We start from the raw sequence: 15,995 nt of genomic DNA, 5'->3' as shown, positions 1-15,995 counted from the left end.
CCCCCACATTTATGGAGTGGAGATAAGATTTCAGTAAATGAGAACTAGCAACAACCTTTAAGTTAAACTAGGAAAAGCATTCACTGAGCACCAAACGAGCCAAAGTCCACCTTTATGTCCAATAATCACTGAGCGTCGAAGGGGAGTTGATCGATGATAGAAGGAACCTCATCCCTTCTCGCCCTAGTCTCGGGGATGATCATGATAAACAGGTTGTAAAGCCTCACCATATCCTTGACGATTTTGACAAAGTCGTCATGTTTGGCCCCTCAACAATTCCAAACGAGATCAACATAGAAATAATGAGTGAAAGAGATGAATTAGAAAAATTAAATCCCATTATTATATTTTCTTAAGCCTCCCCCAAACTTACCTCATTTCGACATTATGAAAGAGGTATTGCGCTCCTTGAATCACTAGAGAGCCCATATAAATCCTGCATTTATTTATTATTGGTTATACTTTTATTAACATTGCTACCAACACATTGCTTTGGAGATGGAGTTTTTATCCCTCTATTGTAAGAAGTAAGAAGGATTCTCTGAATCCACTTGTTCGCAAAGTTCAGATTCTATAAAGATCGATAAATTCCTAGATAGGTAGTTGCTCCTTCCTCTAGGAAAGGCTAAGCCGGTCTTATTGGTATCAACAATGTAGAGAGTTCTCATATAATGTGAGAAATTGGTGGGATCTTTGCACTAATCTACTAGTTCCTTGGGGAGACCGGTCTATGTCATCTATCATTTGTAGCTCATTCAACGCTACACTGATTGGGTCTTATTAAATCTCTAAAACGTTGCCCCTTCATCTCAGACTCACTCGATCCTGATTTTCCATTCAGTTCACTTGTCTCTACAATAAAACCACAGTCAACCACTTATCCAAGATTAGGTCGAATCATTATCTTATTCTTGTTGGAAAAATCAATTTAAACAGTGGAATAGTTCACAGTGGAATTTTAAAAATTTTCTTTCGAAACCAATCAATTGTGATGTTTATAGCAATAAACTCATTTACTTAGATCATATCCATGTTTTATAAAAGGTAGACTAAATCGTTCTCGACTTTTGACCACCCAATCTTCTCCACTATTCTTAATCTCGGTTTTCTAGAGTGTGGGCTCTTTACGCAAATCGATGGAAACATTATGTGAAACTTTAAGCTAGAAATTGAAAAACGAGTTCTGTCAAAAGATATAATTTATTTGAAAATAATTTGTCTATAATTTGACACAATACCAATGTAGAGAATCAACTCCCATATGGAATAATAATATTTTAATAGGAAATCAACTCCCATATGGAGTGTATATGTAGAGGCGGTAGCAACCCCCTTTTGGTACTAGAGTTTGTCGCCCCTTGCATTTAAACTGAGCCTCGTCCTGGATCGAGTAATTATATGTGCTAATTGGTCTTTAAACCAACTCATATAATTTTCCAAGCCCAATAAATATTTGCATATGCCCATAATGTTATTTATTCATTTAATTAATTAAAATAATTAAATTACTAATTAAATTATTTTCTCAACTCAATTCTAATTCTATTAAAGTTTTCATTAAAGTCATGATGACTTTATCGTACTAGAATTTATGAGTAAACAAATTTAATTAATCTTATTCTTATGAAATTATAATGACTTAATTAATTTAATTTTCACTACGAAGTTCAATTATTTAATTTTAGATTAATTAAATAATAATTCAAAGATATAAATTAATTTGCAAGTCATCTCTTGTTCATAGTGAGAAAACACATTCATTGCGAATAGTGATACATGTGATCTATTTCTCTAGTTCATCGTTTCACATTTTTCTTTTCATCAAGTAATGCAAACCATCAAGATTATCTTGAGCTAATGAAGGGACCAATTGAACATATATAATTAGGGTCCAAATAATTGTAATTAAGTTCTAACTCTTCGTTTATTAATTACAATATTATTTAGTCATAGAGTCATTCCACTAAAATATCATAAGCTCTCCCCATTATATGCCATCACAAAAGTTACTTTACTAAGTGTTCATCCAATGACATTTGTCATATGTGTGTTACTCTCATAGAATATCCTTAATCTATTTAGTGTAAATATGTTCTCCCAATATAATCCTATTTTATCTCATAGTAACAATTACATATTCCTTCATGAAGAGCTCATTACTAACAAATAGTAATTAAATCATTTAGCTTAAGACAAATGACTTGTAGTCACGTTACTTTTTATCTATCATGTAATGTCAATGAGAATATATCATTTACCATTTTATTGGGCTATGAATTCCACTATTGTAAGTAAATTCATGTCATGAAGAACTTGTATACCCAATGTACCAACTTTCAGCTTTATTACCAATTCAACACAAGCTTTCAGTACATCAAAATATACGAGTCACGCATACATAGTCATCACTTACTCAGGATTGAGGTAATTCACACTATGAACGTCACAAGTGAATAATACATAAATGGATCTAGGATCTATTATACTTGGGTCATGTCTGATGTACTGCTAGTCTAGTTAGTTACATTTATATATCTATCTTTTGGGAATTATCTGCTCTAATACCCATGACAAGGTATCTCTCCATTTGGACTTAATAGATATCATATTAGTCTTTCAAACGACTTGTTGAATTTCAATTAGACTAAGGACACGTTTAGATCAGCTACTACTATAAGTTATATTCTCGCATTACGATTCGACCATGTAATGTCGTTCAATATTAGTTAAATATTAGATAATCAATGAAATAATATTTGGTTTCATTTTGCTTTGTGTGCAAAAACTGTTTGAGGACAATTTATAAAATATATGAATGATAATGATGGAGTTTTATTAAACCAACTTGTTCAGAAAGTTACAAGTATATAAATGTAATCACTACATTAAGGGCACTAGATCCCAACAATTCTTGCCACCCTTGAGAAAGTGGTTCATACGAATTGTGATCGGTCCTTCAATTTTGAAAAGTTGTGAATGGATCACCTTGAATTCCACTAGATCCTTCAAGGGTTTTGCGCCTAGCTTGATTAAGGCCTAGTTCCCACTATCGAAGCTTTCACATGTTACCTCAATAAGTGGAATAGAAACACTTTTAGAAATATTTTTATGAAGATAAAAGTGTATTTTGGCCAAGCTCAAGGGTATTGAGATTGCCCTTGAATTGAGGCATTGTGAATTCCCTTTGAAACTTCAAAATACGCTCATTTAATACTACTAGAGCATTCTTAATGAAGAGGAAGATTTATGGATGCTTAAGTCTAAGGTTAATTGGGTTATCGAAGGTGATTGTAATACCTATTTTTTTTCATTTAGCTATGATTAAGAGGCGTAGTTATAATAGGATTTTAGGCCTCTTAAGTGCTCGTGGGAACTAGGTCATTAATTCTAAAGATTTGAACACTATGGTTAACAATCACTTCAAGGATATGTTTCAAGCTGCATTGCTAATGGAGGATAGGAAGATTAAACTATTTTTTTTCCTTTGGCCTAGTTTATCTAATGAAGAGTCTGAGTCTTTGGTTAAAAAAGTGATAGATGCGGATATTACCAAAGTCGTCTAGTCTTTTAAATCCTTTAATGTCCCAGGGTTGGATGGTATCCACCATTTTTTCTTCCAAATATGTTAGCCTCAAGGGAAAGATAATATATGTGACATGGTAAAAGAGTCTTTCTATTCTGTTAAGATAGTTGATAACATTAATCAAGCCCTGGTTGCCCTTATCCCCAAGTCTTAATCAACTACTTTGATCCAACATTTTAGACCTATTATCCTGTGTGGCACTAGCTATAAAATTATTACCAGAATCATGGTTCAAGATATCCACATGTCACTTGAAAAGTTTAACACCCCTTGCCCAGTCCAGTCGTCGGACCTGAGCTATAAGATACTACAACAGTACAACTTGCACTTAAATACTTCACAAAGAGTTCGCCATACATACCATACAAAGTCGGTTCACACATAACAACTTTAATAAATCAGTTCACACATAAACACAACTTGCGCATTTTCACGGTCCACACATTGATAAGCATAGCTCGCATATAAAGGCAACTCACGTATAAACGCAGTTCGCATATAACACAACTTGCATATAAACATAGCTCGCATATACATACAACTCGTACATAACCCAGCTTACGTATAAAGACAACTCACATATAAACACAACTTGCATATAAAGTATAGTCGTTCAAAGTCCAAGCCACATTCATGATCCTGAATACCATAATTTGTCATCGCATTAAGCTATCACCCAACCATCACATATTGAACAATTTTACACCATTCTCATAACATTATTTTAACCATTCCACATTTAAAGTTTGGCCATCATACACATTTATATACATAACATGTAAATATCCAAAATCAAGTATGACGCATATGTAATGCAACTCCTATATACATGCCACATAACCAAGTTCGGAATGATTAAAAATCTACTGAGTCAGAAGCTGGATAGTGTGAGCTTTGGGGTGATCCAATAGACACATTCCGCAAAATGCCAACTACAAAAATAGAAAATGAAACAAAGTAAGCATTTCATATGCTTAGTAAGTTCATAGGTTTTAAAACAACAACTCACCTCAAAACACGATTAACAAAATAAAATAGCTAAATACATAACTTTTCTGTTATTACATTTTGCAACAGTAAGGTGAGTTCAAGATAACCAAATCATATAACGATTCAATCTATTTTGCAACAGTAAGGTGAGTTCAAGATAACCAAATCATATAACGATTCAATCTATACACATCAATCCAATTCAGTACCATTAAATCAAAATCGTCAATTATGCTTCATTTACAATAACCTAACATTAAATGAACATTTCCAATTTAAATTCATATCATCATTCTGTCATTTCTCTTTTCATTAACAGTTTAGCTCGATGAACTATAATAAACAAATACAGATACGCGAGTGACTACAGCACACCGATTAGCTCATCAGAGCAGTAACTACACTACACTAAAACACCGAAATGCAAGGTCCATAGGCTCGTATATCATATATCAGTACATCCCTCCACCACAGCAAAGTCTTCGTAGAGACAACTGATAATAGTGGTCTCCGTAGAGATAAACTCAGTAATCCACAACAAATGTTGGATTCTGCTACAATCAGTGAATTTTCATACATTAATATCATCTCTTATGCATATCTCGCACAACGTATGAATAAACCTATTGGCATGCCACTTTTATCCTATCATATCACACGTTCATCCACGCACAAGTAACATATCATAACAACTATTTACAATTCAATCATTTCCTCACTTTTTTGTATCATTTTGTAAAAGGTTTAAAGTACATTCAAATACTATAAATTCACAATTCAACCACAAACATTACATATATAAATATAACTATACCATATGAACTTACCAAGTGCAATCAATAATAATTGAAGTGCTAGGAACTAATCCGCAATTTTCTTTTTTCCTCGATTATCTATCGATTGATTCAAATCTTGATCCATACGGTAATTCATTTCAAATTATTAATTTCAATTACCTTATAACCTCTTATTATATGAATATGAAACTTTAATTTCACTTTTATAAATTTCCTAAAGTTTCACATTTTATTCAATTTAGTCCCTAAAACTGAAACAATCATATTTTTCACATTTAAGCCTCGTATTTCAATCCTATTTCAATATCATCCTCTACAGCCCTATAATATCTATAATTATAGAAATTTAAAATAAAATTCAAGTTCTTTACACTTTAGTCCTTATGTTCAAAACTAACAACTTTCACTTTATAAATTAGTCCTTTTTCATTTCTAAGCTTATAAACTAACATAGTAACACCCCCTAACCCTAAATAGTCGCCGAAACAGGGTTACGAGGCATTACTAGACATATCAACAATTCATGGATAATTCAAAATATAATATCAGTCGTAATATAATTGTATAACTAAGTCCCTGTAATAAACTTTCAAAGTTTCAAACATGAATTAAAAGTGAAATGAAACTCGTTCGAGTACTTCATTTTTATTTATTTATTTTATTTTAAAAATTTAAGACATTTCGCTTGTTTTACATAAAACCCCCGCAATTAAAACCATATCATTTCTAATCACAACCAATTCAACCAATTCATTTCACATTCTCAATTCCTATTCTAAATACCTTAATCTACTTAATCAACATAATATCAATTCAAATTTAACATTATACTAAGTTAAATAACAATAGATAAACTTTTTTTTTTCATTATAATTCATAAACTTATAATACTAACATTTTTAACCATTTATAATAAAACATAATAATCTTTATACACATCCTATGTACATGTCACATTACCAAAATAAAATATACATCACCAAAAGTATGTCAAGTCGGTTCGGCTTTGGATCTTTGGTTCGATTTGACTTCTACAACTGCAAGACGAAACAACCGTACACTGAGTATGTATATACTCAGTGGTATCACTATAATTCAATTTATAATTAATTACATTAAACCACACACATACTTTTCATTACAATTATCACTACTAATAAACAATTCAATCTTTTTATATTATCAATTAACTATATATATATATATATATATATATCATTCTTATTTCTTTATTTCAATTTTCACTTTTCACATATACTATATTATTCGAGATTGATTTTATCAGTAAATTTATTTCATTTGTCCCTATTAACTTGACTCGGACTCGGCAGATACACGGATTCCAACCAAACACACCAAGAAATGAATCGATGCAGAGGCGATAATGATATGATGACATTATTCCACACACAAAGTGTGAATCAGAATAAGATGCTGATATGAGATTTGACACACAAAGTGCCAAATCGGTAACAGTAACAGTAGTCGGCACATAAGTGCCTAATCAGTAAGCCGGCAAATACCCCGCACTCTTCCATATCCTATGGCATGCCAACTATATCCGACTAGCCTGACTAGTTAATAGGGTATTTAATTCACTTTTCAGTACAATCTCCACTTTAGTTTAGTATCAATTATAAATTCCTTATTTCAATCAGTTTCACAGTATTACAGTAATTTATTACTTCAGTAATTTCACAATTCAATGCATTATACATAACAATATTCAGTATTTTTTTTCAATTCACTCAGTACTCAAAACAATATCCAGTATTCCATAATTTAGTTCAGTATCAGTTTCAATTTCAATACCACATTATAAATTTATCATTTATTAAACACTTGCCTTAAAATACTTACCACACATAATTAGCAAATTAAACACTTAATAATAATAAAGTTTGAATTATAGTGATACAAACCGTAATTCTCGTGTCTATTCCTCGTCCACTTTTTCTTTTCCTTTCCTCGTGGATGCCTCGGGTGCGATATTAGCTACGAAAAAAATTAAGATAATTTTCATAATCATTAGCACAACACAATTTAATTGCTGAAATTTTTATCTAACTTTTACTTTAATTTCAATTTAATCCCAACTAAACCTATATATTTTTCTTTCTCAATTCATACCTTCTTGCTACTCAATTTCTAGCCAAACTCATTTTTAACTATCTAATTTTTTCATATTTTCATAATTTCGAATTTATTTCAATTTAATCCCTAAAATTCAAAACTTATAGTTTAGTTTACAATTCAATCATTTATTCAATTCCAATCAAAATTTCTATCAAATACATCCCTAATTTAACAATTTATTCAACATGAACCATGCTTAATAATCTATAAACTTCCAAAACCTCAACTTATTTTTAACAAAACTTTATTTTAAAACTTCTAAAACATCTAAATTAAAAGAAAAGAACTTGATTGACTTACCTTTAAAGCTTTAAAACCTTAAACCCTAGTTTTTCCTTTCCTTCCCTTTTCTTTTCTTTCTTTCTCCCTGTTTTCTTCTCTGTTTCGTCTCTTTCTATTCTTTGTTTGTTTCTTTTGTTTTAATTTACTTTATATTATAATAATATCTATTTTAATATCAATATTCATTTTACATTTGGTCACACTTATATTTTTACATTTGTGCCAATAGTTTTATTACAATTGTCATTATTTGATTCATTGATCAAATAAAAATCTCAAAGTTTAATTATTTAATTTAATAAATATCTTTAACTTAATAATAATAATTAGTAAATATCTATTTTAATATCATCTACATGTATTACAATTGTACACATAAATTTATTACATTTGTACCTTATCATCACCATACACTTGTCCTATTTTAACATCTCACAATAATAATAATAATAATAATAATAATAATAATAATAATAGTAATAATTTAATCATTTATCTAATAAATATTTTTTAAAATAATAAATATCTATTTAATATACAATTTAAAATATTACAATTGTATAAATTTATCTTTTACACATGTATTATTTAATCATCATACATTTGGTACAAATACAATATCATGATGATAATATTAATTAATATTATAAATATCTTTTACTTAAATTTTAAGCAAATAAATAATTTTAATAAAATGTATATATATATATATATTCACATATTACACATGTATTTTATCATATCCATACAATTGGTATATTTTAATTCATTTAATAATATAATATCATTATAATTTAATTATCATAAATTCATATAATATAAATTATATTTAAATATCATTAATTGTATATATATATATATAATTAAACAAATAAAACCTTACATTCTATTTCTTTATGCCGCCTCAATTATGCCAAATGGCTTAATTGCCATTTTAGTCCCTATTATTTTCTTTTAATCTATAATTAAACTTTCACTTCTATAGCAATTTAATCTCTTTTTCCTAATTATTCTTAATTACACTAAATTCACTTAATTAATACCTAATTAATCACTCAACTAAACTCATAATTACTTCTAATAATTATTTATGACTCAGTTTACTAAGACGAAGGCCGGATAACACACACTTTTCCGGTGCTCACGGATTTTGGGTCGTTACATATTAACACCAAAAGTTCAAAAATAATCAATGAAAACATTATAAAAATTTAACAGTTTCACAATTTAATCCTTGAGCTAGCTAAATCAAGTTACAAAGATCTCAAAAACATAAAATTTACAAAAAAAAGAGGGGGCTCGATTTGGACTTACATGTAAAGGAAGAAGCTTGGTTGAATTTCTTAGCTTTTTAAAAATGGAGAAACAGTGAAGAGAATGAAAGAAAGATGATGATGGCCACTTTTCTTTTATGCTATTATGTTTTAATATATTTTAATCTAAATTAACATTAATTTAAATAACAATTAAACATAAAAATTCCCACTAACCATCTATGGCTTTTAAAAAGTGGTTATTTGTCCTTGAAAAATTACCATTCAAGTCTTTTTTAACTTATAAAAATCAATAGCGTCTAACTTTTACAGTTTTTACGATTTAATCCTTATACCTTAATTACTAATCGTTCAACAAAATTATTGGACCAAAAATCAATATAACACCAATATAGACTCGTAAATATTAAATGACTCAATCATCTAAAAATGGGGTTCTGAAGCCACCATTTATGACACCACTAAAAAACGGGTTGTTACAAAAAAGTCATCTCCCTTTTCCAGAACAGTTTTGTACATGGGGGATAGATAATAAAAAATGCATTTATTGTCCAAGAATTTTTCCATTCTTTTAAGAAAATAAGAGGTTGCGTGGGGTTAATGGTTATTAAATTTGATATGGAAAAGGCTTATGACAAGCTTGAGTGGGGTTTTATCCACAAAGTGCTTATATACTTTGAATTCTCAAACAAATGGATTGCCCTTATTATGGATTGTGTTTTATCCTCGAATTTGTTAATGATGGTTAATGGCCAACATATTGAAAGGTTCAACACCTTTAGGGACATTCATTAAAGGAACCATTTGTCGCCTTACATTTCTATTCTTTGTATGCATTATCTCACTTTGAGTAATGAAAAAGTTGGTAAGGATAAAGAAAATGTAACGGCCTAATTTTTAGTAGTGTCAGAAATAGTGATTCGAGACCACTAAATCTGACTAGTAAGTTCAAAAATTTTATTATTTAGTGTTTGTGAACAAATTATGAGTTTAGGAAGGCTTATGAATTAGTAATTTGTGTTTTAGAAATATTTATTAAATTAATTGGTTTCTAAATCGAAGTATCGAGACTTCAATTTTATAAACCGAGTCGTAAATATTTTATAAATATTTACGGAGTGTCATTGAGTTAGTATTAAAGTCTCGTTAGAAAATTTTAACGTTTTGATAGTTAATTTAGTAAAAGGACTAAATTGAAAAAGGTGCAAAACTAGCTAATTGATGAAATAGTGATTAGATAGCTTAAAATATAAATATGGAAGGACTTAAAGTGTAAATTTGTCTAATTGAAAAGGTTGAAACGGCTTAAGTAGAAAAGAAAAACAAAAATCAAGTGAGTAAGGGGCAAATTGGTCATTTAGGGAAATTAATGAAAATAAAACAAAGGAGTAAGTAGGATAATCTAGACATTTCTTCCCCAAATTGCTGTCCCAAAATGTCATAGGAGGGTTTCTAATAGTTGGTTTTTCATATTTTTTCTTCATGTAAGTTAAATTTTTGTTTATTTCTTGAAATTTTTGTGTTTTTGAGATTTTTACAACTAGGTTCAACTATTTATTTTATTAGTTTTTATTCTATGGGTAATTTTGAAAGTTACCATTGATGAGTGTTGGATGTTTAAGATGAATTAACATGGATTTGAAGTTTTAATTTTGTTATATGATGATTTTATTAAGTAATTTCAATAAATTTTAGGACAAAATTGTGAAAGAGATTAAATCTTAGGGTTTGATATTAAAGTTTGTTTATCAAAGGCTGTGTGATAGCTTATAATAGTTAGATAAAGTGTTAATTGAGGAAAATTAGCTCATTTGATGAGTTAATTGGTGAGGACTAAATTATAAAAGCTGTAAAAGTTAGCGTAATTGTATAATTTAAAAATCTGAAGGGTATAAATTGTGAAGTGGACTGAAATTGAAATATATTCTAATGAATGAAAATTTTAACATTTTAGATCAAGAGCCCGTAGATCAATGAGAAAAAGGAAAATTAGTTGAATAATCCCTGAACTACTACCAATTTTACAATTCAATCCAGGTAAGTTCATATGGTTAAACTTTCATGATTATTTATTAATTTATGAATGATATAATGTATTTATTCATATTCTTATTATTGAAATTAAAATTTACTGTTAAAATATGAAATTGAAATGAATGCTTAAAATAAGTAAAACCTAGGATAGAGTACAATCGTTTTATAGCAAAGGATGAATTGACGGATAAGACCATGGTTGGACCATGGCAGTATTTATAAGTAAGACCATAGCTGAGATATGATATTTTAATGAAAAGACCATAATTGGGTTATGGCTATTTGAATGTAAGACCATGGTTGGACCATGGCAGTATTTATAAGTAAGACCATAGTTGGGTTATGGCATTCTGATGATAAGACCATAATTGAGTTATGAAACTACGAATGTAAGACCATGGTTGGGTCATGGTAATGCATGTGTAAGATCATAGTTGGACTATGGCACAAAGAAAACGATGTACTGATATTCGTAAGTCGTTCCTCAATTCAGTAAGAATTGGTAAAAGACCTATGTGAACGAATTGAAAGATATACTGATTATTAATGATATTGATTTGAAAGAAGTGTGTTCATTGACTTGTGTTGTATTTGACAGGGAGAATGTATGATTTACTTACGATTTTGTTTATTATATTAAGTTCGGTAAGATCAACGTTTAATCTATTGAACTTACTAAGCTTCATTAAGCTTACTCGTGTTGTTTTATGTTCTTGTAGATTAACGTGTGATCAAGAGATCGGATCAACACATTAAGCCACACTATCTAGTTTAATCCGGTAGTTTTTGAAATGTAAATTTTGGTTTATATGGCATGTATAGGGTTGGTTTGGCAATGAAATAGTTTGAATTGTGGTTGTGGATCTTAAATGATTGTATGTGTGTAATTAGTGGTAGAATTTGATAAATCAATAAAATGAGTTAAATGGGTAAGTATAAGTACTTGATGTATATGTAATGTTTTATTCTGTTTAGAACATGTATTGGTTGGTTTTGATTGCTTGGTAGGGATATAATAGTGTATTTAAATGTTGTGAGCAGGTTGATGTCAAAAAGGGTGAGAAAAGTGGCCTTAAAATGACCTATTTTCATCCACACGGGCGTGTGTCTCAGTTGTGTGTGACACATGGCCATGCACATGGGCGTGTATCTGGTCATGTGTCCCATGCACCTTGAAATTTCAAAACAAAATACCCAGGTATTTGCACTCAGCCTAGCACATAGGCGTGTGGCTTGGTCGTGTGACCCCTGCACCCTTAACACGGCCTAACACACGGGCCTGTGGTTGGCCGTGTGACCTAAGTCAATGAGTTATATAGGTAAGGACATGGCCGTGTGTCCCACATCGAATGCCCACACAGCCTAAGACACGGACGTGTCTCCTGCACCTAGGAAAAATTTTAAAATTTCGCAAAAAATTCTCTAAGTTTTTGGTTTAGTCCCGATTTTTTTCTAATGCCTATTTTAGGCCTTGAGGGCCAATTTAAAGAGACTATATAATAAAATATAATTAATTTTAGATATGAATAGTAAATTGCATGAATTAGTTGTAATTGTTCTGTAAACTTCAGTAATGCTCCGTAACTCTGTTCTGGCGACGGATATGGGTTAGGGGTGTTACAGACTAGGCTCCCGTCTGTATCTTTAGGAAAAGTCCTAAACTATCTCACCTTTTTTAAGGATGACATTATTTTTTTTGATAAAACGAACAAGAAAACGGTTAGTGTCATTAAGAGGGTTTTAATTGAGTTATGCCAAGAATCAGGTTAAAGAGTGTCGCTAAATCAAAAGTATTTTTCTCTCCTAACACTAATACTTGTCATAGAAGTATGGTCATTCATGAGCTTAATATTAAAAAGATAAAATATCTTGGTAGCTAGTAGATACATTGTTTTTTCCTATCCATTTCAAGAGTTTATAAATAAGACTGTGGTTTCATTGTTGATGAAGTCCACTCCAAGCTTAGTAACTGGAAATGTAACTTATTTTCTCTTGTAGGGGCACCGTACTTTGATCTATCCACCACTTCGAATACTCCACCTATTTCATGCAATGTGTTTTAGTTCATTCAAGTGTTTACAAAGACCTTGATCGTATTAACTATGATTTTGTGTGGGGTGAGGATGAAAATCACAAAAATATTCATCATGTGAAGTGGAAGGCCAATACTAAGCCTAAGGATGTAGAGGTCTTGGTCTGAAAATTACAAAACCTTAAAACCAAGCCCTTCTCATTAAGCTTGGATGGAGAATTATGAATGAGAAAGAGGAATTACGAGTCGAGTATGGACAATAAGAAACCTCAAGGTTGCGAAAGACTTGCCTCCATTTTTTGGAGCTCTCTTAGAAAAGTTAGCAACTTCATGACTTGGTAATGCTTATGACTTGGTGGCTAACAATATTTGTGAGCCTAATTCTAGTTCTAGTGTCTAGAAGATTTTGTGGAAAATCGAAATCTCTCCTAATTTTTTTTAGGAATGTTGCCACACAGCTATTCCTACCAGATATTTCTTAGACAAAAGGGGGAATTCATGCTCAAGATTTATGCCCTTTATGTAAGAACTACCCTAAAACTATAGAACACCTTTTTAGAAATTGTACGAGTGGAAAATTAGTTGGGAGAGCTTAAACCGCCACCAAATTTTTCTTTGAGAATAAATCTGGATTGGTTTTCTTAGATTATGACTAATGTTACTTCTAATGATTGGATTCCCTCTCCTAAGTTGCCATGGAACACTATTTACTACTTTTTTATGGTAGATTTGGTTAAAGCGCAATTCCCTATTTTTTTAATAATAATCCCTATGTTGATAATGTTGTTACTAAAGTTGTGGCCAAGGCAGGAGAATAGTTGGTACTTTCTCCCTCACTAAACATATTGGTATTTCTTTTTGTGCGTAGGTTCATTGGAAGCCCCCTATCACAATTGTTTTAAGTTGAATATTGATGGTTTATCAATGGAAAACTTGGGATTAACAAGTATCTAAGTGGTCATTAGGTTAGAGGATCAATGCGACACATTCTTAAAGCCTCTAGTGCTGAGGCTGAATTGTGGGCTCTCGAGGATGGGTTACGGCTTTCTAAACCATGAATACCACTGGATTGGAAATTGAAAATGATGCTAGTAATGTTATTAGTTTGATTAAAAGCACAATTATGACTAACCGTGCTTTATTTACGTTGGTGTCTAATTGTAGAACGCTTTTCAAGCGCTCTCCACAAGCAACAATGAAACATATTTTTTTTATAGAAAGCAACAAGTGTGCAGATGTGTTTGCTTGTTTAGGAAGCAACTATCTTAATCTATCCACCACAATAATTTTTAATTTTTTCATCCTCTATAATGTATTAAGATCATATCATGGTTGACTTTGTAAGGATACCTTCATACCAAACTATTTAATTTTATGAATGCACTTTACTTGATAAATTAATGAATTAAGAGAAATTGTTTATAAATTTACTAGCAAAAGAAAAGTGTTTAATTAATCAAATTATTTTAATATTTTTAATTAAATGAAATTTAATTTAAATAATTAAAATTAATGTTTTAATTATTATTTTCGTTAAAAATAATTTGATTTTTTAAAAAAATGAGATCAAATTTAACTAAACAATTCAACCGGACAAAAAATGCAAACCTTGATAACTAAATTTATTATTATGCTTAAAAACCTTAAGTTTAAAATATATATTAATGATGGGCGTCAAAACCACCAAATATGAATTCCTACAATAAAATAGCAGTAAATGACAATATAGAGTAGTAGCGCTGAATCCACAGGGACTGGCTATCTAATTTCGTCTTTTTCTGTAACCAGAATCATTGTCGCGGTCACAGCCATGCCCACGACTTGTGCGTAGCAATGCTGAAAAAAATAAAATGAGGGGTTTAAATTGATTAAGATAATAAAATAAGGAAATATGAAGTGTAATAAAATAAAATAAAATAAAAATAGATTCGAAGATGCAAAAATAAATTTAAGAAAATAAAATAAATGGATGAATAAAATATTTTTTAAGCTTAGTCTTAGTCTCGGTGTACTCCAATCTTAAATCGATCATTGAAATAGATTTTTCCTTCCAAGCAATAAGCTGGTTATAGCGACCATGAACGTTCCGATCTCCAACTTTTCCTTATGTAGTCAATCCCGATGCGACCTGCAAACTGACTCTTGCCAAATTTCTAACTACTATACACGTGTTCGCAATTTAAGATTTCAACAGCCTTATGATCTTAAAAGTTCAACTCGAATCAACAGCCTCAACCGTGTGGGTCGTTTAAATCTGATCTCTATCGCCCTTGACAAAATTCAACTGGCTTTTCTCACCTAGACACGCCAATTTGTTCGCGGGAATTCGAAAACAGCACGGGCAATTCGTCTTCCCAACTGTACGTCAAACAATTCCAACCCAACATGCACTTTTTGAATCAAAGTTGAATCAACTTTAAGGGACGAATTTGTACTATCCCATATACTGGAGAGATAGAAAATACTGTGTTGAGAGGTTTTTTAAGTGGGTTTGAATCTCACAAATGTTTTGTTGGAGTAATTTCCAAGCTAAAACTAAAAAGGTTTAGTTAATCATGAAAAGAATCATAATAAATAGTTTAAATGGAATTATAGACCACGGAAAGGGAAAAGGCCTTGAAAGACAATTAAACCAAAAAAGTTGAGAGTAAAAGAAAAATAAAGGAATCTTTTTATTAATTCTAAAAGGCGTTCGTGTACTACCTAGATTTTTCCTAAATATTATTACTAAATAGTTTAAAATTAAAATTAAATTTAAACTAGAATATAAACTAATTATAGAGTTGTAACAATATTAAAAATCCAATCACTTTTGAAAAAACATTTAACCCTTCAATCTTTATCAAGTCATCTTTGAATCTTTAATC

The sequence above is a fragment of the Gossypium raimondii genome, chromosome 6 (assembly GCF_025698545.1).
Source record: "Gossypium raimondii isolate GPD5lz chromosome 6, ASM2569854v1, whole genome shotgun sequence".
In the NCBI taxonomy this organism is placed as follows: Eukaryota; Viridiplantae; Streptophyta; class Magnoliopsida; order Malvales; family Malvaceae; genus Gossypium; species Gossypium raimondii.
This window is presented reverse-complemented; position numbering follows the sequence as displayed.